The sequence below is a fragment of the Pinus tabuliformis genome, chromosome X, assembly GCF_031772625.1.
Source record: "Pinus tabuliformis cultivar Carrire ecotype Pingquan chromosome X, CPIR1, whole genome shotgun sequence".
NCBI lineage: Eukaryota > Viridiplantae > Streptophyta > Pinopsida > Pinales > Pinaceae > Pinus > Pinus tabuliformis.
Window position 1 is genome coordinate 1,334,075,100 of NC_142308.1, and position 24,613 is coordinate 1,334,099,712.

Consider the following 24,613-nt stretch of genomic DNA (forward strand, 5'->3'; position numbering starts at 1 on the left):
CCATAATCCAATCCTGGATCACTATGCCTTAAACAGAGACATTAAAAGGAAAAAAGGTATTTTTGGAACATTTGTTTATGAAAATAATGGAAATTAGGAGAGAAAGTAGGTGAAAGGTAATAAGTTTAATGTGAGGAGGAAAATTAAGGAAAATAATAGAAAATGAAGAAAATAAAGGTCTCATCCATAAAAAGGCTTATGAGGATCAGTTGGTAAGTGCAGTGATACTATAGGGCTTGTCAAATTTGTAGCAGCAAGGACCACTTCATATCAGTCATGAGCAGGAGGAAAAAACTAATGGAGCATATGGTAGTAGATCACATGGCGGTCATTGATCAAATAGATATGACACAATCTGAGATGGTAGACTGTTGGACACTCCAGAGAGGAGAAGTGATAGAAACCTGTATGACTGTAGCTCTGATTTAGATAAGCATTGTGATCATCACGATTATCATCCTTACAGAAGGAGAGATAGGGGATATTATTCAGATGAGTTTAAGAAAGGAAAGTAACCTAATTTTAATGGAGAGGTAAAGATATCATAGGATGTAGAGGCTTGGTTACTCAATATGAAGAAGTTCTTTAGGTTACATGACTACTTAGGGAACATGAAAGATAGAGTGGCTAATTTCAGTCTTAATGGTAAAGAAGAAATCTGATGGGAAGATGTCAACAGTGTCAGGGACATAAATGAGGAAGATCTGACTTCATGTGAATTTGAGTGGCTATTCAAGAAAAATTATATATTAGAGAGTTACTTTGATGATGGGGAAAAATAATTCTATGAAATAAAGATGGGATCCATGACAGATGATCAATACACCAGTAAGTTCTTGGAACTATTGAGGCAGGTTCCTTACCTCAAGGAGGAGAAGGCTAAGATTCGGAGATTTATTAGTGGACTACTAGTTGCATTCAAAGATAGGATTGAATTGGATGAGTCTAGATCATTATAGGAGGCCATTCGAAAGTCTAAGCATTTCTATGAACAATGAAAGTGTTATACTAAAACTAAGATAGGATGGAGAGCTAATGAAAATAACAAAAAAAATGGGATAAAAAGTGAGCAAGGACACAGGGTATAGATAACAAGGATAATGTTGCCCCACCTAAGAGGTTTAATGCATCAGATAGAGGATAAGTACATCAATCTGAAGAAAAGAATAAGGATGGAGGTTGGAAGCCTACAGAATGTTGGACTTGAGGAAAAGACCATCGCATGAGAGATTGTCCGCAGAATCAGGGTGGTAGACCTCAGATGTATAGTGTATAGGAGGCATAGACCCTTGGAGATGTAGGCCAGAGTATTCCTCATACCTATGTAGCCATGGACAACAAGTAGGCAAAACATTAGGCATCTATCATTGAGATGGATGGTAAGCTTTGTGATCAAGTTATTTCTATTTTGATTGAGCTTGGATCTAATTATAGCTATGTCAGCCTTGACTTGGTGGATAGGTGTGGTTTGAGTAAGGAATTGCAAGCAAAGTATTGGTTAGTACAGATGTCTATAGGTATGAAGAAGTGATTGAATCATTGGATGAGAGCTTGCGCATTTGACTTAAAGGGTATGCCTACAACAACACATTTAAATGTATTACCATTGGGTTCATACAATATGTTATTGGGCATGGATTGGTTGTATCTACATAGAACCAAGGTGGAGTGCTATGATAAATTTATTGAGTGTGTTGATGACAATGGAGAACCAAGAGTTTTGCAAGGTAAGAAGAAGGACACATCAGTTAGGATTGTGACAATTATGCAAGCAAAGCATAGCCGTAGGAAAGGGTGCAAACTACTTGTAGTACACCTTTCTAGTGGTAAGGGTAAGGAGGCTGAGGATATGAATGTGTTGAGTAGATACGAAGTGTTGCAGTAGTTTCAAGTTTTATTTCTTGAGGACATTATAGAGTTGTCACATCACAAGGAGACAAATTTTTCGATTGAGTTAGTGCCAAGGGCAACTCCAGCATCGAAAGCACCTTACAAGATGAGCACACCTAAGTTGGTTGAGTTAAAATTGCAGCTAAAGGACATGTTGGACAAGGAATACATTAGGCCAAGTGTATCACCTTCGGGTGCACCAGTCTTGTTTGTGAGGAAGAAATATGGTACCCTCAGATTATGCATTGATTACAGATAGTTGAACAAAGTGACTATAAAGAACAAATATCCTTTTTTGAGGATTGATTACTTGTTCAATCAGCTAAAGGGAGCATCAGTGTTCTTGAATATTGACTTGAGATCCAGATATCATTAAGTACGCATCAAAGAGGAGAACACTTACAAGACTGCATTCAGGACCAAGTATGGGCATTATGAGTTTTTCGTTGTTCTATTTGGCTTAACTAATGCTCCAACTACATTCATTTGTTTGATGAATAGTGTGTTGCATCCATATTTGGATAAGTTTGTTATTGTTTGCATTGATGTTATACTGGTATATTATAAAAATGAGGAAGATAATATCGAACATTTAGTAGCATTGTTGACGTTATTGAGGGAGCATCAGTTGTACGCTAAGCTTAGCAAGTGTAGTTTCTTTCAGACTGAGGTGCACTATTGATCTGAAAAAGAGATCTTAGACTAATATTAAGGTATTACAGACTTATGTGCATGGATTTTCCTATATTACTTAGTGCAATGGATCGATAAGATTGCGAATAATATAGAAAATGAAGTAGTTAAAGATACATAACAAACACACACACATAACACAGCAAGATAATCAAGGAGTTCACCCAAAACTCCTAGACTACATCTCCTAGTCTAGCCTTCAGTGGTGACCTCTCTATTATGTCTTCAAGAGTAGAGTTTTACAAAATTGAGCTCAATTTGAGCCTCAAAACAACATATATAGAATAGTAGAAGTTTACTTGAATCTGTCAAGTCTCTCTAAGTACATAGACTCTCCTTGTCCTTCTCTGTCTTTGTTTCTCTCTGTCTCAGCACTACTTGCCTCTGTCTCTGTCATTCTGTGGCTTTTAATCCAATTGGCATTGTCTGTTCATTTCCTCTTTTAGGCTCTCTATCTTTCGGCCTCTGTTTATTCAAACCCCCTCTAAGCACTAACCAATCATGGTGTAACATCTTCAGGGATGGTGGCCACCTGTTCTACAACGGAAGGAACCATCAGCCCTTTAGAAATCCCCAAAATAGGTGTTCTCTATTTACACAGAGAATACACAGAAACACTGTTAACAACCGCCCAAACACCTTTTCTGGGACTTCAAATACTATCGATTCCGCCCTATAATACTTTCAGATCTATCTTCGGGCGCAATCACAAGTGATCGTGGATCCAACAGTTGTTATCGATTTTGGGTGGCTAATGCGCACATTCCCTTTGATTTTCGTTTATGTAACGAAAAGCGAATTTACACAGAAAACCCTTTTTCATAGAACTAAAAAGATATATATTTCTACCCATAAGACCCATCAGGTTTGGCTTTATTGCAAGTTGCGTATGTATTGGCCCTCGCTCCTTTGTATCGCTCTAATGTGATATTGTGATATCCCAATTGCATAGTCCTCGGGCCTTTGGTAAGCGCTCCCTTGTATTTTACCAATGCAATATTGCAAGTTAACCTGGGCCATCAATCTGCATGCTTGATCGATGGTCTTCGTTGACTTGCAATAATCGTGATTGCAACTTTCATATGGTAGGCTCTGATAGCCTCCACTTGCCATTACCGATTGCGATATGCCAATCAGATCTGGACCATTGATTGGCCAGATCCGATGGCTCCTGTGCATCGTTGTTCCAGCCTCTAATAGCTTTGTTTTCACTGTTTCTTCATGTTTTTCACTCCCGATAGTGTTTTCCACCATTTTTATAGGTTCATCCTCTATGATAGTTCTTTTTAGTTTTTGAATACTTAGAGGGTTTTTAAGATCCATTTTGGATCACACCTTCCCACTAAAAAAGCTTTTGGACTACCAAAAGTTAGTTCTTAAGCATCAATCAAGTGAGGATACAACATCCTCACTTGTCCAATCTCTATCCATCTTGCACTGCTTGTTTGAACCTTTGAGTCCAATCCTCAAGTACTCAACATCCTCGCTGCACGTAGTTCTCACCTTCCTGTCCAGAACTGTGTCTTCTTGCAACTCATTGAGATATTTAGGCAACAGATCATCTATAGGAGGTAGTTGACTTTGCTCTTCAGAATCTTCAATCAATGAAGGTTCATATAGTCTCAAGTTCTTTACATTAATGACTGAATAGATATGCATATAAGCTGGCAGATCAAGGCGAAAATCATTTTCACCAATTTTCTCATGTATCTTGAAAGGCCCATACCTTATTGGCTTGAGCTTCTTACCTTCACCTTGCATTCTGTCTTTTTTGATGTACAACCAGACTTGTTCACCAACTTGGAAGCTATGCTCAATTCAATGCTTGTCATGCCTTGCCTTGTACTTGGCCTAGCTTCTTTCCAGTTGTTCCTACACTGCCTGGTGAATTTCTTGGATCTGTTCAATGAACTTGGTTGCTTTGTCCATATAACTGTGTCCATCAACTTCTATGTCTTTACTAAAGACAAAATCCAAGTGATACTTTGGTGTAAAACCAAAACAAGTCTCAAAAGGATATCTCTGTGTAGAAGAGTGCTTGGCATGGTGGTAAGCATGTTTCACATAACACAAATGTTCATCCCAAAGCTTGGGATGCTTGTTGCAATAGCCCCTGAGCAACTGGATGACTATCTTGTTGACCACCTTTGTTTGGACATATGTTTGTGGATGAAATGTTGTGCTCTTCTTCAATCTAGTGTCCATCAACTCCCATAGACTTGACCAAAACTTCCCAACAAATCGGGAATCTCAATCAAATATAATAGAATTGAGTAACCCAAAATGAACCCATACATGCTGAAAGAACAACTTCGTTGTTTGTTCAGTTGTAATCTGCTTGTTACAAGGTATTAAAATACACATTTTGTTGAACCTATCCACAATAACATATAAATAATCATGACCTTTTCTAGATTTTGGCAATCCCCCAACAAAGTCCATGGAAACACTTTCCCAAGGACGAGAAGGAACTAGAAGTGGAGTGTACAAGCCTAATTTTCTATTACTGGGCTTTCTTGTAGCACACATGGTACACCCTTTAATATATCTAGAAACCGTTTCATGAATTCTTGGCCAATAACAGAACCTTTGTAATTGTGCAACTGTTTTACTTACACCAAAATGACCTGATATTAGAAAACTATGTGCTTCTCGGATTATGTTAACTCTTTCAGGTTGAGGAATGGATAACATTCCCAAATTATATAAGAGTTGGTCCTTAACATGATAATCCAATTCTTCTACTTGTTTTCCCTAACTTAAAGTTGCATATACATCTTTAAAATCTACATCTTGAGCATATTGTTCAATGTAGCTTTCATGCAATACTGAGTTATGCTTAAGTATAGTAGATGCATTTTACGATTGGTCTTGATAGAATATCTGCAGCTTTATTGTGTATGCCCTTCTTATATCTGATGACAATACGAAACTATTGTAGAAAACCCATCCACCTATAGTGTCTTGATTGTTACAATTTTGTTTGTGAGTGTAAATATTGAAGTGGTTGATGATCTGTATGTATGTTTTTTTCTTTGCCCATTAGGTAACGTTTCCACCTTTTCACACTCTGTACTAATGCATACAATTCTTTATCATATGTGGGATAATTAACTACTACATAAGTAAATGAATCAGAATGATAACATATGGGTTTACTGTGTTGCATCAACACTACTCCAATGGCATAGTCACTAGCATCTGTTTCAATCTCAAATGGTCGTTGAAGATATGACAATGCTAATATTGGTGCTATACTAATTTTTTCTTTTAAGATGTCGAAGGATCTCTATTGTTAGCCTCCCCACTGAAACACCTTGTTCAATCTTGTTAAAGCATGTAAGGGAGCTGCAATCAAGGAAATGTTAGCAATAAACTTTCTCCAATATTGTGTTGCTCCTAGGAAACTCCTAACTTCTGTAGTAGATTTGGGTCTAGGCCAGTTCACAATGACTTCAACCTTAGAGGGATCTATCTTCAATTCACTAGCCCCTACAATATGACCCAAATAATTTAAAGATGTTTTGCCAAATTCACATTTTGATAACTTCACATGGAGATTTTCTCTTTTCAAAACATCTAAAGTCTGGTTTACATGCTTCAAATGTTCTTCCCATGTTTTACTGAAAACAAGAATTTCATCTAAATATACAGTTACAAAATAATCAATAAAATTTCAGAGTACATCAATCATAACTCTCATGAAAGTGGCAGGAGCATTAGTTAAGCCAAAAGGCATAACCAACCATTCATACAGCCCTTGCTTTGTCTTGAAAGTAGTCTTCCATGTGTCTTGCTCTGAAACTCTGACCTAATGATAGCCACTACGCAAGTCCAACTTGGAAAAGTAAACTGATTCTTTCAACTGATCTAATAGATTGTTAATGCGAGGAAGAGGATAACGATTCTTGATTGTTATTTTCTTTAGTGCTCTATAATCAATGCACGTCCTCGATGAACCATCTTTCTTTCTCATCAACACAATTGGAGATCCACATGGTGATGTGCTTGGTCTTATGAACCCTTTATCGAGTAGCTCCTGTACCTTCTTCTTGATATTTGAATTCTCTAAAGAGGATAACCTGTACATTTCGATGTTAGGCAATGGAGCATCTTGCTCCAAATGAATATCATGTACTATTTCCCTTTTGGGTGGCAAACCTTTAGGTTCTTGAAATAGGATATCATATTCTGAAACAACTTTATCTAAATCAGCTTTCTGTTTAGTATCACAACCTTCAAATACATTGGTTTTATCAGGGTTCTTTTCCTTTACAACCATTAGTAAAAATTGCTTGCACAAATTTACAATTCTTTTCATCTGCCTTGAGTTTATGAGAGAGTAGTTATTTTTGAGTTTATGAGCTCTTACAATGTATTCTGTTCCATCTTTAGTGAGTTGATATTTATTTTCAACTCTACAGAAAATGGCTTTTCTATCATACACGTAAGGACTTCCTAAAAAAATACCACATATATCCAAGGGAAGTATATCTAACTCAACCTCATCTACAAATGTTGACCCAATAGCAAACCTAAGTTTACATTGTCTAGTCACTTGTAGCTTTGCTTTATCACATACCTGACCTAATGGATATGACTTCTTGTGAGGTGTTGTTAGTAAGCCCAACTTCTTTACAATTATTTTTGAAATCAAGTTTACTTGTGAACCACTATCAAATAAAGTATCAATATTTTAGTGCTTGGAAATAACTCTAATATGAAAAAACTCATGTCTTTTCCTCTCATTATCTTCATTATCAATAGATTGAGAAGAATTACTTGTAGATGCTTCAGAATTTTTACCTTTTATACCTGTGGATGTGACTGTTGTTTCATCGCCTCAGTCTGGCCCCAAATATTTATGAATAGCAGTAGTAGCCTTCTTCTTCTTACCACCAAACTTCTTGGGTTTCAACTCCAGATGAAAATACCAACAATGTTCATCATCGTTTCCATCCTTCTTATAGTGAGTGCATGAAGGTTTGTCCTTCTGTGCAGCGTTTCCCTTCCTCTCCTTCCATTTCTGCTTCTTCTTTTCCTTGTTATTGCTTGTAGAGGGTTTTGATGATCCCCCAATCTCTAGGTTCACATTCTTGCCTCTAGCCTCTAGATGTGTAGCCTGAACTGATACATCATCTAGGCTAGTGGGGTTAAACATGAGAATGGTGTGCTTCAAATAGCTATGTAGACCACCTATATACTTCAACAAAGTTTTAGGTGAGTCTAGAGAAATTTCTAGATTTAAAGCTCTTTTTATAATTTCCTGGGTATAGATTTGTACACTTTTCCCCTTTAATTGGCAAAGAGTTTGCCAACTCATCATTGCTTGCTGCATATAAGCTAGTGGATAGAATTGTTTTTTAATGGTAGAAACAAATTCATTCCAGGTAGAAAGAATTTTACCATGCTTCTTCAAATCAGCTTATGTCTTGCCTTCCCACCACACTAGGGCAGTTCCTCCAAGTCGAAGGCTAGCCAACTAAATCTTTCTCCTCTCTGAATCAATGTTCTACACCCTGCAAGATACATCAATCTGTCTAATCCAGTTATCTAGCTTTTTTGCATTTAATTCTCCATCATATATTGGCAAATCAAATTTCACATCTAATTTAATCAAAGATGTTTTCTTATTTTTCCTTTCCGGGCTAGGAGATGAGTATGATGGAGGAGATGGTGGAGGAGATGATGGAGGAAGATTTTCCCCTTTCCCTTTGCCCTCTGGGGCATCCATAGAAGGTTCCTCTTCTCCCCTGTCTTGTTTGGGTGTTGAAGTGCTTTCACCTCAACCCTTCTTGAATTCTTGATACATCTCTTCCACCATGGCTCTCATGGTCATGTAACTGTCCATGAATTGAGATTCTAATTCCAATGGGACTTCTCTATGTTGTTGGGAAAAGTATCTACTTAGAACGCCCCTATCCCACTCTAAGGTGTGACAGTGCCTTAGCAACAAACAAGGAAAACTACTTTCGTATTCTTCTTTATGAAATATAAACGAAGAGGAATATGATGAACTAACCTGTGTCTTGCGCTAGTCCATTGATCCAATCACTCTCCTCTTTGACAGCTTCCAGCTACCTGCTCCCTTACTTGCCCAGCTTCACCAAGTTCCTGCAAGATCACAGAAGAGGAAAACTACACAAAGACATAGATTTACATTCATAAATAGCTTAGGATCAGATTTAAGCTAAACATGCAAATATAACAAAACATCATTGATACACAAGCATGTAGGAGAAACTCAAATAGTTTTATTGATATAACAAGAAGATCCAGGAGGAGATACAACCAAGTGAGTCCCAATCCAGCATCTACCTCCCAGCAAAGGAATCCCTTCTTCACCTCCAACAAAGCATAAATCACCCAATGCACTAATCTCAATCTCAAAACCAACAACAATTCTCTGCAAAGTACAAAATTCCAGCCTCTGGATCTCTGGGATGAGGGATCCATATATAGATGTAAGCAGAGAGGATGAGTCAGCTTATGTTTTGACTTGTGGCTTCTCTCTGTCAGTTCTTGCTTCCACTTGGAGACTGAGAGCCTCTTACTCATCCTTGGTCGAACTCAGTGAGGCAAGTGTCATTGGGGAAGATTCTGGAAGCTTCCATTGTCTGTCCACCTCGCGGAATGACACTGCCATTTGTCATTTCCCGCTCAGCGCACCCTGGTAGTGCATTTAGGTGCGTTGCAACGCACCTAGCTAGTGTACTGGGGTGCTATGCAACGCAGGTAGCTAGTGGAGCAGCTGAAATGATCCTGATTTGACTGATTTTGAGTAGTTTCTGGTGGAGAACTTCTGGGAGAAGCTGTAATTGGTTGACCTTGTTCCTCTAGGGGTAGGAACAACAGTTTTAGGGACTTAGGATCCCTTGGTTTATGGACATTTCATTCTTAGAGCTGTAAGGCACAAAAATGTTTATAACAGTTGCCCCCTAAAGTATGAGGCCGTTTATTGGGTGAAATGATTTATTAGGAGGATCCGAAGTTCTTTCAATGCTGGGAGGAGACCTGTAATAAGATACAATACAATACATTATTTTCATACTGTTTTCATGATCTAGTTGAGGCGGGCATTCCCATGCTCAGCTTTATAAATTCATTTTTATGTACATAGGATAGACAATCGTCTGATGGTAGACTGATGATTTTGACGAAGTCATCATCCTTTTGGTAGGATGATTATCTGTGCTGCAATGTTGTACATGTCAATGTCTTTATTTTTCCTGAATATATATATTGCAGCCCGGATACATGAAACTAGATCCGGGGTCTTCAATCGCGTCCGATCTTCACTCGAAGTACAAGTCGATCCATGTGAGAAATGTTTTGAAGTCGAACATGGAAAGACATCGCTTGATTACCAGTCGATGATGTAAACTGTTAACAAGCGCGAGAGGAATCACCGATAAGGATGATGACCCTCAAGGTACTGCAGTACAATTCACGTGGTGTGAATAAAGGACTTGGCATCGAACACCACGCAAAATCTTTCGGTCGAAGGTCATTGATGTATACCTGTCGCCGGAAGTGAGAAACTTGCCATTGAGGCATGCAAGCTTCAAAGTACTGAATGGGGTGTTCCTAGATCAAATTCTTGGATAATGAGCTGATGTCGACAAGAAGCGATCCGTCAAAGGAGGGCCTTGATGAATCCCACATCAATGATACGGAACAGAGCAAATGATTTTGATGGAGGTGAAAACGATCTGATGATATATGGTTCAGGGTGGCGGTCATGAAAGAATGAAGTATAATGTATGGTAGTGGATGGGACACGGGTGACTTCTCTTGATGACTTCTCTTGAACATGTCGGCGACACTTATGTGATGGATCGGTAGCATTTACCCCAAATGTGGATGGTATGGCGAGACCATGGTGATGTGACCGGTGAATGAAACAACCCAACCCGACTCAGGCACGGAGTGGAAGTGTCATGTTCAAGAGTGACTTGCTACCAATAAAGATTCTTTGAGTTTCTTCCCAATTTTCCCCAGTCATTGCTGACCAGTACCTCTTTATTTTTGTCAAGCTTGAGGAGGATAACATATGCTTGTTCTATAATTTTCCCTTCGGGCAAACCCATCGCTATGTTTTAACAAGCCTAGCGATAGTGAAACTCGTTCTCGTCTAAAGACAAGTTTGTTGCTATTAATGTTTTTAACGAGTTTAACGACAAATATAACTCGGTCCTTTTCATTTTTAGAGAGTCTAAAAAGGTACGTAAAGGTAACTCCGAAATTCCTTTTTTGTCATCTAATCCCTTAAGTCCGAAAAAGTATAAAACAATACAGAAGGGATGAATTTTCGATAGTTTTAACAAGCTGAACAAAACAAGCGCTCGATCTTTTTGTGCAATAATCCCTCAGGTCCAAAAAGATTAAAATCTAGAGGAGGGATAACACTTCCGATCGCTTTAACGAGCTGGAAGGCCAAAACTCGGCAATCTTTTCATGTTTTACGAGTCAGATGAAAAGAGCTTAAAGAAGACTCGTCTTTTGAGGAACGAGTGATAAAATGGGTAGCAGCTGATTCCAGGTATGGGTTGGAATTTTCCAAGCATGGCAGTGTCACAAGGATGGCTAGTGAAATCACTCTTCGCAGCTGTTCCTCAAAATGGTTAAACAATCAAATGGAGGTGAATGATCGGCCAATGGAAAAGTGGAGGTGATGGTGCAAACATGACCAAGGCTTTAATGGCTGATAATGTTACATTCACGGTGGTTATTTACCGGAGGATAGTTCATTTTTTAACGAGCTTAAACGCGGATTGAAACACTTGCTCGGTCTTATGTTTATTTTTTAACGAGCATGAACTATGTGCTAAAACTGCTCGATAGGACGGTCTTGTTTTGATTTTTTATCATAAATAGCTTCGTCCTTTCAAAGATAGTACTGTATTTTCAATTGCTTCATCAAACTAGTTAGAAATGAATAACATTTGCTTGAAAATGAGATTAAAACGCTAATATTTTACTTTGAACTACGTAAAAAGCAATTAAAAAGTGTTTTTACCTCTCATTTTACCATTTCATTTGAACTTGGTTTGTTGGAGCTTTGGAGGTGCCTCTTCCCCCTTGATTTTCATCAGCTGATTTCGGGAGATTCTGTGGACGATTCTCGGCACCGTCTGGACCAGGTAGGAGCTAAACCTGAGCTCTTTCATTTCATGGTTTCCTTTTTGCATTCTGTGCTTCATTCTCTGCTTTTCTGAGCCCCTGGGGTTTGATGGGTTCGTTCTGCCATCAATGCACCCTGGGCATATCGAAACCTATGCTGAATGTTGGCCAGCATGAAGGCAGTTTGACATTCAACGCAGGTGGAGCACTGCTGCAGGTGCGTTGGGCGCAGAAAAGGAATTTGTTGCACAATTTTTGATGAAAATTTTTTGCCTGTTTCTCATCAAAATCAGGATCTAACTCCCCTCTTGTTTGTTTTTCAGAGATCTCGGAGCAAGATGACCCTTACATGGTGAGAATGAGAACATGAAGCAGAGGACATGATTTCCCTACATGATCCAGTTATAGTGAATGCGCTACAGAACTGTGGCTTGCTGAAGTTCTTTCGCATCTCTAGCATGAGACAGCAGATCAACCTACTGCAGTATTTGCTCGATGCTTGGGATCCTATCAATCAAGTTTTCCAGATTAGGGGCAAATCTATCCCCTTGACTGCAGTAGACATTTACTTCTTGACTGGCTTGTCGAGGCGGGGTGCCCCCATCTCTTTGTCAGGGTCAGCCCGAGGGAGTGACTCTGTGAGAGATTATGTCCGCCAGTATTGCAGGGAAGGATCTCAGCCGAGTAAAGATGGCAAGATCATCATCCGTGATGTCACTGACAGGTCCCTTAGGTCTATCCTGTTTACTTTTGGTAGGATGGCCGGTAGTGCTTCTCTTCATGTAGCCAACAGATCCTATATGCAGCATGCCTTGGAATGCCTCCAACCGAAAATATTCAACTGGTGTGATGCAATACTTCTTGTGATGAAAAATCAGTTGACCAAGATAAAGGACGGGAGGTTGAAGAACTTTGGGTTTGGTTCTATTTTGACCACCTTTGCCTTGGAGAAGATACCACTGATGCAGCCGCAGTACATTGCACTCGACTTACCTTCTCCTACTGAACCACGTATGCAGAGATGGGTTGACCATATGTCTAGGCATGCTGGCCAATCTCAGATTTCGTTTTCTAATACCTTCTTCAGGTGGTTTGATCGTCAGGAGATGGCTTATGCTGAGTATCCATATGCTGGCATGGTCTTCCGGGGTGATCCGGATTTAGTTTTGCCGGATGGCGAGCAGTGGGGCGCTATTGGTAAAATCTTTGACCATATCACTGTTTACTGTTTTTATTTATAATGTCCTTGTGCTTTATTCTATCAAGACTTTAATCAAACTCATGTGTACATGCAGATGTTGGTCCTGTTCGTCCAGTAGTTCGCCTGAGAGTGCCAGCCGCTGCCCCAGCAGGAGAGGCCACCAGGAGGGTTATCCTTCGTGACCTTGATGTCGCCGAGACTCTCACAGCTGTGCAGGAGCAGGTTGAGAGCCTTACTCTCGGTATTCCAGATGTGAGGATCGACGAGCTACCTTTGCAGTTACAGCGACATACTACTGGTGTGCCTAGACGATGGACTCGTCTCTTACGCATGATCGCACAGGCTGTGACTTGCTATCACGAGCATCATTAGGCTAGGGTGCCCCCTAGCATTTTGAGTTTTTGGGTCATGTGACTGATTTTGTCTTGGTTACAGAACATTATATGTAAACCATAAACAACTATACATATTTTGATTTTCGGGGTTTTATTCTGGTTGAGCTATATGATCCACATGTAAAACATTGATGATGTGTTTCTTTTTATAAGTGTTGCAAATGTCTATCTAACACATAGTTTGCTAATGAGTCGGTTAATGTGTTTAAGTTTCTGGAAATATGTTGGTATTGAATAAAATCAAATTGTCTTTCCAAAATCTTAACCCTTAGGAACATGCGATAAATAGCTGGGTTTCAGACGGAATATATACCATTGAGTTGTAGTATTACGAGTTGTGAGTCTAGCCTGACGATTAGTCGGCGTATACCATGGGTGATGGCATCAGAGAGAAGTTCTATCAACGCGCTATACTCAGCGATGTTATTCGTTGATTGACCAATACATACACCTCTGAAACTTACTAACTCGCCGCTTGGATAAAAAATGGCCCAGGCTGCAAAGGACAGGTTCCGCGAACTACGACTCGCTCCATCGGCATATCCAACACATGTCTCCAAAAGGTTTGACATCTGCAATAAATGTAAAAAGGTGGATTACTCGACCAAAACAAACACTTTAGTGAAAACAAAATACAACAAAAGCATATTGGTCACTATTTAAGCATAGTAACGCTTGAGGTACAACCCATTACGAGGTTGCGCCAGTGGAATTCCGTCATAATCCATTAACTCGTAGGCTCCTTTTGCTAACACCCATTTAACAATATAGGGGCCCATCCATAAAGACTTAAATTTACCTGCTCCCAATTTATCGGATTCTTGGTCGTAAAGCAAGACCAAGTCACCTTCTGAGAAGACACGGGGTTTGACATTTTTGTCGAACTGCGCCTTGACTCATTTCTTATGGGCTTCGTTAGCCAAAGCGGAATCACGACAGGTTTCATCCAATTGGATTAATTCCAAGAAGCGGGCCTCTTCTTCTGAAGTTCTGGGGAGGAGATCGATTGCGAGTTTAAGAGACGAGATTTCGCACTGGACTGGTAAGACTGCTTCCAGGCCATATACCAGTTGGAAGGGTGTGAACCCGGTTGCATTCCTTACCGATGTTTGGTAAGCCCACAAGGCTGAGTACAGGATTAGGTGCCACCTTCTTTTGTGAACTCCGATCATCCTTTGCAACATACGCTTCAGGACCTTGTTGATCGCTTCAACTTGTCTGTTGGCTTATGGATAATACGGAGTAGAGCTGTCGTGAGACAATCCTAGTTTGGCAGCTAATTCGAGCATCATGTGATTGCGAAAATGTGATCCATGATCCATGACTATAGCCTGTGGTATGCCGAATCTGGCGACTACATGATTGAAAAAGAAAAGGGCAGCTGTTTCACCAGTATTATCTAATGTAGGCATCGCCTCGGCCCATTTGGTAAAATAGTCAACTGCGACTATGATATACCCATGCCCCCCGGTCGAGGTGGGGTTACATGTCATGAAATCGATGCCCCATTTGGCGAACGGCCCAACAGCAACTATTGGCTGTAGAGGTGCGGGTGGTCTTCTGGTTTTGCTATCAAAAATTTGACAAGCATGGCAACTTCTGACTGCGGTTATGCAATCTTTGAACATTGTTGGCCAGAAGTATCCTGATCATAAGATTTTTTGCGTTGTAGCATATCCAGATTGATGCCCCCCACAGGCCCCTGAATGACACTCATTCAGGGCTTTCTCGGCCTCCTCATGGGTGAGGCACATTCTCAGAACTGTATCGATACCACGACGGTATAGTGTATCACCGACGATCATGTAGTCTTTTGCTTGGTATCGAATACGTTTTTGTTCAGAGTGAGAGGTGTTAGGCCTAAAATTTTGGGTTTGGAGATAAATTATTATATCTCCATACCACTCATTGCTTGTAGATATCAGAAACAAATTCTCATCCACGATTGATTCTTCGGATGTTTCATCGTTGGATGACGATGGGAGATCGCATAATAATTCTGCAAAAACTAGAGCTTTCTTTGATTTGGATTTTACGAATTCCAGATCAAACTCTTGAAGGATTGCTATCCATTTTGAATATTTTCCCCCCAGCAACTGTTGCGACAATATATAAGTCATGGGGTTGCAATCTGACAGAATGGTAGTTTTCCGGAAGAGGACATAGTGTCGAAATCTTTGTATCGCTTGAACAGCTGCAAGCGCTAGTTTTTGAACATAGGAATATTTGCTTTCTGTATCATTTAAGTTTTTACTTAAATAATATATAGGGTGTTCAATTCCATCGACTTCTTGAACTAAAACCATTGCGATGGTTGTATCTGCTGCAGCCAGATACAGGTTAAAATCTCTTTGATAATCGGGGGCGTACATTAATGATGCTTTCATTAAGGAATCTTTTAAAGCATCAAAGGAAGCTTGCGCAACCTGATCCCAGACGAAGGGTACCTCCTTTTTCAAAATACGTGTATAACCTTTAGCAAGTTCGGCGTAATTTGGAATGAACCTCCTCAGAAAGTTTGCTTTCCCTTGGAGTTTCTGAATCTGAAGCAAATTTGAAGGTGGAGGCAAATTTATGATTGCCTGGACCTTGCACGGGTCAAGAGGAATCCCATCCTTGGAGACTACAAATCCAAGTAAACGACCAGAACTGACGCAAAATACACATTTGTGTGGATTGAGTCGTATCTTGTAGTGTCGACAACGTAGAAATATCGCTCTTAAATGCTGCGGATGATTAGTTCGCTTTCGTGAATGAGCCGGAAGGTCGTCGAGGTATGGTTGAACGATGTTTTTGATGTCATGGAAGGCATAATTCATTGCCCTCTGAAACATCACTCCCGCGTTCTTTAAACCAAAGGGTAATTTTTGATATGCGAATTTGCCCCACGGACAAATGAATGCATTCTTTGACTAGTCCTGTGGGCGGATATTTATTTGATTATACATGGAAAATCCATCCATGAATGAAAAGATTTCACATCCGGTGCATTCATCAATTATCTGGTCGATGAAGGGTGTAGGGTAGTTGTCTTTTGGACAAGCTTGATTTACATCCCTATAATCGACACACACTCTAATTGTCCCTTTTTTTTCATAACAGGGACAATATTCGATACCCAATTGGTTAGAGGAACCTTGTAGATGAAACCGGCATGGAGAAGTTTTTCAACTTCTGCCTTAATGGCAGCGGCTTTCTTGGGGTGCACCTGCCTGAGTCGTTGTCGTACCGGTTTGGCATCTGGATACATCTTAATTTTGTGTTCAACGATACTCGAGTCGATGCCTGGCATTGCACTGCATGACCAAGCAAAGACATCTCTGAATTTGCAAAAAAGAGCGTTGTATATTTCCTGTTCTGAAGGAGAACAACATTTGCCAACATAAATATTCTCTACAACATCTGTTTTAGTCGAGATATTTATGGTTATAGTCTCTTCAATGTTGGATAAGTTTCGCTCAGAATCCACCGTATTTACAGTATTTGATAGGAATTCAAAAACTGAAGGATGATAAATGTCGTTTTGAGTATCTTCTTCATAATCCGGAGGAAGGGAACAATGGTGGCAATCACTCCATGGTGCCCCTTCAATCAACATTGATTGTACAATTCCTTCGTCGGTTCCATGCACTCGCGACCAAGGATCTGAAGGGGTACCATATTCTCTAGACCTATCTACCCAAATGCTTGATGAGCGTTGATTCGGGTTTGCCTCCCATGCTAGAAACATTGATTGCTATAATATTTCTATTGGGCTTGGGGGAAAAACCATTGCATTATCCATGTTGATATCGTTTTCTGAGATCTTTGTGGAAGATATCATATTGCAGGTTCCTATCAACGCTACTTCTGCCAGATTGATTGGAGGTGGAAGAGCGAAAGTTCCCATTAGTATAGGATCTTTTAGTAGGCCTACTCCGATATTCTGAAGCGAATGGGGGCTTCCATGGATCATGGGAATGCTTCCTGTAACTTGAGAACCATTGGGGAAGAAGTTTTGTTGATTGACGATTGTAATCCCTCCTTGAAAGGGAAATGCAATCTTTCTAAAATAGGTCGACACAACAGCTGCCATGGCATATATCCATGGTCTTCCTAGTAGGATGTTGTAATCAAGATTCCCATCGATGACTTCAACATCTATTTCTACTGTTTTTCCCCCTAGTTCAACTTTCAAGTTATTTAGGATACCATATGGGGTATATGTCCTTCCATCGAATGCTTTTAATGTTGTCGAGGACCGCGACAAGGTTGTAGATCCTAAATTTTTCCAGCAACTCATCGACATAATACATGTAGATGCCCCCTCATCAATAATTGTTCGATGAACAGTTTTGTTGAGGGCTTTCACTTGAACAAGGAAAGCTAGTTGAGCTGGTAACTAGGGATCGTATCCTTTGTGGTCGAAGGATACAAGATTGGAATCCTTAGGATCTATCCCACCAATGGCTGATAACAAAGCCTGCCTTTGGGATGGGCAATTTTGTAGTACTTCAAGAGTCGACATAGCGGATGGCGATTGGGCCAAATCTTCCACTATGTTATAATGCTGCGCCGCTCTAGCGCGGGGATTAAATGTCGACTTGTGTACTACTCCCTTCGGCGGTTTTATTGTTAATTCAGGAATGATGGGTGGTACAACTTCTGTCGAAGTTGTTGTCGAACTACTTGGTTGATCTTTATCCTTGTCGTTCGACAGCTGCGGATTCCCGTAATCTTTGTTCCTTGTCGAAATCAAAGCATCATTCTTCTGTTTCGAAATCGACAACATTAGCACTTGAGACGGGGAAGCATTTCCACTATCAACCAGATTTGTTCCTGGATTTGGAAACGGATCAGTTAACACAGCTGAGGTTTTCGAACTCTTAAAGAATATTTTAAGCTTAGCTTTGTATGGACATTCTTTCGTCCAATGATCCTCATCACATATGTGACATCCTGTAGAGGGTTTCCTATTTCCAGGAGGGTTTGAAGAAGGTTTTTCAGGAGATGACTCATCCTGTTTTTTCTTCTTCCCTTTGCCTTGTTTCTTCTTGCTTCCTGGTTGTTTGGTTTCTTTGCCCTTATCTGTCGATACGACATTTACTTCCGAAGCAAGAAGTTCGTCTTTTGCATTTTGATCTGAAATCTTACTGGCCTTCTTAGATGTAGCCTTTGTCGATTTTGTGTCTGTTTTTCCAATCACGCCATCGCCAGCGTGAGAGTCATTGTTCGATTTAGGAGGAGGAGGAATTGAGAATTCTGGTCTAGGGGCATCAGGTATTTTGTCGTAGAGCGTGCTAGACTGAGTATAGATCAAGTCCAGATATTGCGCACGAGCTATAACTTGCTCTTCTGTTACGACTCCCCCCTTTGCCACATCTTTCGTGATGGAAGGTAATAATGACTTGATAAACCATTCAGCTAATAGCTGATCGGGAATGTACGTTTTTACCATCCTACGACGACGTCGCCACTCATGTATATGATCAGATATGTGAGTGGCCGTTGTTTGTTTGAAGTTGGTAAGGAGTTCTGTTCCCATTTCATACCTTATCGGTAATTGAAAATGGGTTAAAAAGGTTGTGGCTAAGGTACTAAAGTTGTCGAACGAAGCTCTAGGCAATTCAATATACCATTTTGCCGCTGGACCCGTTAACGTCCTCTGGAAGAGGCGAAGCCTTACCAAATCATCGTTGAGGGTGTTTGATGAACACCATAGATGAAATGTCATCACGTGATTTGATGGATCTTCACCCGGATTTCCATTAAATTTAGGAATATCTGATGGAAGTTTATGCGGAATTGCTGGCCACCAAGGGGCGTAAGCAATTGGATCGTTTTTTAACCAGTGTAAATCAGGTAACTCTAAACTTGCCACAAATGGTAACTGTTGATTCAGGTTAGGTGAAGCATACCCAGGATATGATGGAATCGCATGAGCAGTTGGCCTTTGCATACCAGCATAATTCAGTTGATGCTGGTATGACTGATACGGTTGGTGGACATGACCATTGTAAAATGGTTGATTTTGACCGTTTTGAATGTACGGCTGTCCACTGTTCGCAAAGATCTGCTACTCAGAACCTTGGTATACTTGTTGGAATTGTGGTTGTTGGTATTGCACCAGCCACGGTTGTGAAGCCATGTGCTGTTGCGCTATACTAACCGTTGGACCAAGGTGTGGGGTAATTGTACCCGTCTGGACCTGTGTCGCCCCACTAGTTGGCGATTGTGGTTGAGTCATAGGGTCAAGGGGCTGTTGCATTACAACCTGAGAAATATGAGGTTGGCATACAACAGGCAGCATTTGTACTTGTGACACCGTCACAATCGCTGGTGTAGTCGGGATGTTCGACATAGGTACACATTGTTGCATTGAATACACAACTCTTGGTTGTTGAGGTAGCATAGGTACCCAACAACTTGAGGTGATTCCAGTATAACCTGAATATTGCTGTGAAGTCCCGTATGGATATCCTCCCGGAGGTGGTAATGAAAGGGCATACTGCCCCCCATATGGTGGTAATCCAGAACTCAAGGGGATTGTCTACCCTTGGGGACTGGATTGCCCAAATTGACCTCCAAATGGATCAATTTGTTGAGACTCAACATAAGAGTTACCAGATATTATTCCGGTTGAACAAACAGGAATGGACCAGACTGTCGAAATAGCCCCTGAGTGGGATCCTTCTAGCGGTTGAGAGCTAGTTGGGACAGATGGTATGCTGGCGAACATTGTCGGAGTGACGACAGGGAGTTCTGCTGTCGCCGTGTCAGTCGACACAGTCCTAGATGTTGACGGTTGTTCAGACATTTGGAGTCTATCCAAAAGATTACCTAGTGATTCTACAGGAACTTCCACTAGTGGTAGACTAACTTCTGATGAAGAAGGATATAGAGTGACCCTGACTTCAAAGTGCGTTGGAGTACTTGTTTGAGGATCTTTTACAATTTCTTCAATCGCAATCAAACCAGGTGGAAGGGGAAGACCGTCAGGTCCGTAAAATATTTTTGGTGCCGAAGAAGGGGTGGAATTGACAGCGACAGATGTTTCAAGAGCAAGACTCTCCGAACCGGTTGTAGATGGAACTGGTTCAGTAATACAAGTGTTTACTCTCAGACTAGGATCAGTATCACTATCCCTCTATGGCTGTTGAACTTCTTCTGTAGAGGCAGGGTTCCCAGAAATGTTTGGAATAACCGGAATCTCGGATGTTGTTGGAACACTTGTTCTAAATTTAATAGGAGATTTGGAACCGGTTAAACGAGTTCGCTTTGTCCGTACTGGTTTCGATTCCGGAGACAAAGACGGTTGACTCGTAAGCCTCCGTGAACGACGGGGTTTCAATTGACTTTCTTCCACGATTGCGGATTACTCGATCAACTAAAATACAAAAGGGGAAATATGTTTCCGAATTAAATGAATTTTAGACGCTTTAGACACAACTTGTTTTTTCAATTTTAAAGAGTCGAGAAAAAACAAAAGATGACTCTAGTCTCCTTTGATTTTTAATGAGCCTGAAGTGACAAGTGCTCAGATGGACCTTTTTTGTTAAGGAGTCTGAAAAGGAATGAAAGGGACTGCTCTGGAGATCTAGGTAGAGGGTGTGCCAAACCAATCACAAAACTCCAGAATACGTTTTACGGTACAACAGTCAATCTTCCTGAATGCTGTGTTCGGTGCATTGCGATTAGTAGGGCGGCCGACACGGCTTCCTATGGATAAAAGGTTTTAAGCCTATAGGGGTCTCCCAATATATACTCAACGGTACGTGGGAGCACAATCCGTACTGCCACTTATCGTCTCACAGTGGAGGAATGACCCAACCATCAGTGAGGACAACAGTTACCAGGCTTTACGACGCCGGAACACGTCTCTAGCCTAGACCTCTATGTTGTGCGTTAAGTTCCAAAGCGTTGTTAGATTCATTCAATTTATTTTAAGTTGATCTTTCTTAGAAGTTTGTCTTTTTGGATCACCACGAGATGTAGATATAATTCCTAAATGCAATCTAAATATGATAAGCAAGCTTTTATCTCTTTTCAACAATGAAAATCCTAGCTACAAGGGGAAAAGAAAGACACAATCTTTTCTCAAAGAGCAAAGAGCACACTGTAAATGCACTTTTCCTAAATCAAGCCATACAAACTATTAATATGCAAATGCACATATGCATGTATTTGTTTTCACTATCTTAATATTGATGCCTAAAAAGAAAGTTGATGTACAAATCTGAATTTGCTTTCAAGCGAAAAACATAAACAAGCTCCTTTTCGAAATCAAAAAGGTATAGAAGATTACGACACTTTATGACTTTGAAATAAACACTCGCTTCGACACTAGAAAGAGACAAATTCAAACCAAAGGCAAAAGTAAAAAGTATAATCAACTGTCAACAGCAAACAAACTTTCTCCTAAGATCAAAATCGACACTTACGACAGATCTAAATCTAAGGACGACAGTATGACTATTCTACTCTTTCAATGGAAAACTGTAAATGATGTAACAAACACACAAAGAACACCTACAGTCTTTTTGTACAAAGGAGGCAGAATTAAGGCAAAGAAAAGGGGTTTTCATACAGGTACACACACTGATAACAGGCTGCAAAAATCAGAGATAAAACTGGACAAAATGAAGCAAAGAACCTCAGCTGCACAGGGCAAAGGCTGATCAGCGCACCTGTTGCACAGAGAAACTGAATTGCAATGCAGGTAGCCCTCATGGGACCTGTGTTGAAATGCAGAACCTCTTCACAGAGCCTGCGCTGGGGCAGAAACAAGACTTCTATCCGGGTTCTAGGTCACGGTTTGCAGTTTAATCTATGGTTTCTGGCCGAGTAAAAGCAATCAGTAAGGTACAATCAGAGGGATGATTTAAAGGAGGACTGAGAGCTATCACAAAGGGTAATTAGAGCATTTGTGGATCAGCTGTTCAAATCATAAACAAATCCTAATGAGTGGATTGAATTAGCAGCTACTTTGCATTTGATAATGGCAAATGCAGTTCGATTGCTACTTCTGTGTTTATGAAACAAACAACAAGAGAAACACAAATAAACTAACTAGACACGATCCCCAGCGGAGTTTCCATTTTGTTGTTGGGAAAAGTATCTACTCAGAATGCCCCTATCCCACTCTAAGGTGTGACAGTGCCTTAGCAACAAACAAGGAAAACTACTTTCGTATTCTTCTTTATGAAATATAAACGAAGAGGAATAGGATGAACTAACCTGTGTCTTGCGCTAGTCCGTTGATCCAATCGCTCTCCTCTTTGACAGCTTCCAGCTACCTACTCCCTTACTTGCCCAGCTTCACCAAGTTCCTGCAAGATCACAGAAGAGGAAAACTACACAAAGACATAGATTTACACTCATAAATAGCTTAGGATCAGATTTAAGCTAAACATGCAAATATAACAAAACATCATTGATACACAAGCATGTAGGAGAAACTCAAATAGTTTTATTGATATAACAAGAAGATCCAGGAGGAGATACAACCAAGTGAGTCCCGATCCAGCATCTACCTCCCAGCAAAGGAATCCCTTCTTCACCTCCAACAAAGCATAAATCACCCAATGCACTAATCTCAATCTCAAAACCAACAACAATTCTCTGCAAAGTACAAAATTCTAGCCTCTGGATCTCTGGGTTGAGGGATCCATATATAGATGTAAGCAGAGAGGATTAGTCAACTTATATTTTGACTTGTGGCTTCTCTCTGTCAGTTCTTGCTTCCACTTGGAGACTGAGAGCCTCTTACTCATCCTTGGTCGAACTCAGTGAGGCAAGTGTCATTGGGGAAGATTCTGGAAGCTTCCATTGTCTGTCCACCTCGCGGAATGACACTGCCATTCGTCATTTCCCGCTCAGCACACCCTGGTAGTGCATTTAGGTGCGTTGCAACGCACCTAGCTAGTGTACTGGGGTGCTATGCAACGCAGGTAGCTAGTGGAGCAGCTGAAATGATCCTGATTTGACTGATTCTGAGTAGTTTCTGGTGGAGAACTTCTGGGAGAAGCTGTAATTGGTTGACCTTGTTCCTCTAGGGGTAGGAACAACACTTTTAGGGACTTAGGATCCCTTGGTTTATGGACATTTCATGCTTAGAGCTGTAAGGCACAAAAATGTCTATAACACTCTAGCCATTCTCCTCTGAGAGTAGGCTCTTCCAATCTATATATTAGCCTTAACATGTTCTCCTTCTCCTAGTTTGAGCTTTGACCTAGCTAGCCTTCGACAATCGAGCACAAGCTTGTCTAACATTAGCAAACCTAAAGCTCTCATACCACTTGATTTGAAAACGAGATCTTAGACTAATATTAAGGTATTATAGACTCATTGTTGGGCAGCAGATCCCCTGCGTAATAGTTTTGGGGCCTAAAGCCCACAATTTTGGTTAATGGTATTGCAAAAGCTCCACAAAGTGCACGAAGCGTGGATGGTAATGAGTCAAGTCAAAGGGCTGTTTGCCCTTGAATAATGTAATGTAATAAAGAAGGTGTTGGCCTACCCATGGTCCGCAGACCATGGGAATGTATAAATAGAGCAAGGCGCTAAGGGTATAAGTAGGGTTTTGGTGTGATCTAAGGATTATGGGTTTTTGAAAGTAATATTCGATCTAAGTCTATAAGTTTGAGTCAAGGGTCGTAATAGTAGAAGAGGCTTTGCAGTTGTGTGCGCAGAGGCCTAGTAGCTGTGTGGACCCCTGTAGCTGAGTGCGTAGGGTGGATTTGGATTTTATTGGAATGAAAAGTTAATAAAAACTAAGTGGATTCTGAAATATTGTGCCTCTTTTCATAGATCTATTGTTTATGCTTCTAGTATATGTTGATGCATTTCTTTACAAGTTTATGATTGTGTGTGTTGAATAATTGATTAAGGTTACTGGACCCACAAAATTAAGTCTGATTTGTAATAATAACCCAGTAAAGCTAGAGGATCTAGGTACCACCCCTTCATGTTCGGTATAGAATTAGCCGAAGATCAAATAGTTGCACGAAGCTGCACTAGTGTACAAGAGTAGTGAGAAACAATTCCAGATCTCATTAAGACATCCCTAGGGTATAGAAACCTAGTTCTAGCACCCTCCCATACTACCTCGGGTGAGACTTCAGTCTGTGCTCCACGGATTGTTTCTGAAAGGGCCGGTCGTTTTAGAATTTGTTTGGCTAAATCACTTCTGAACCTGGGTTAGGCCCCATCATGCCAACAAATGGTTCTGTTGTCAGGACCGGGATCTGCCTAAGGGATGTCTAGTGTCAGAACGCTAGAATCCTATGAAGAAGGAAATTGAAGAGTGGTTCGATCAGAAGCTTCACGGGTT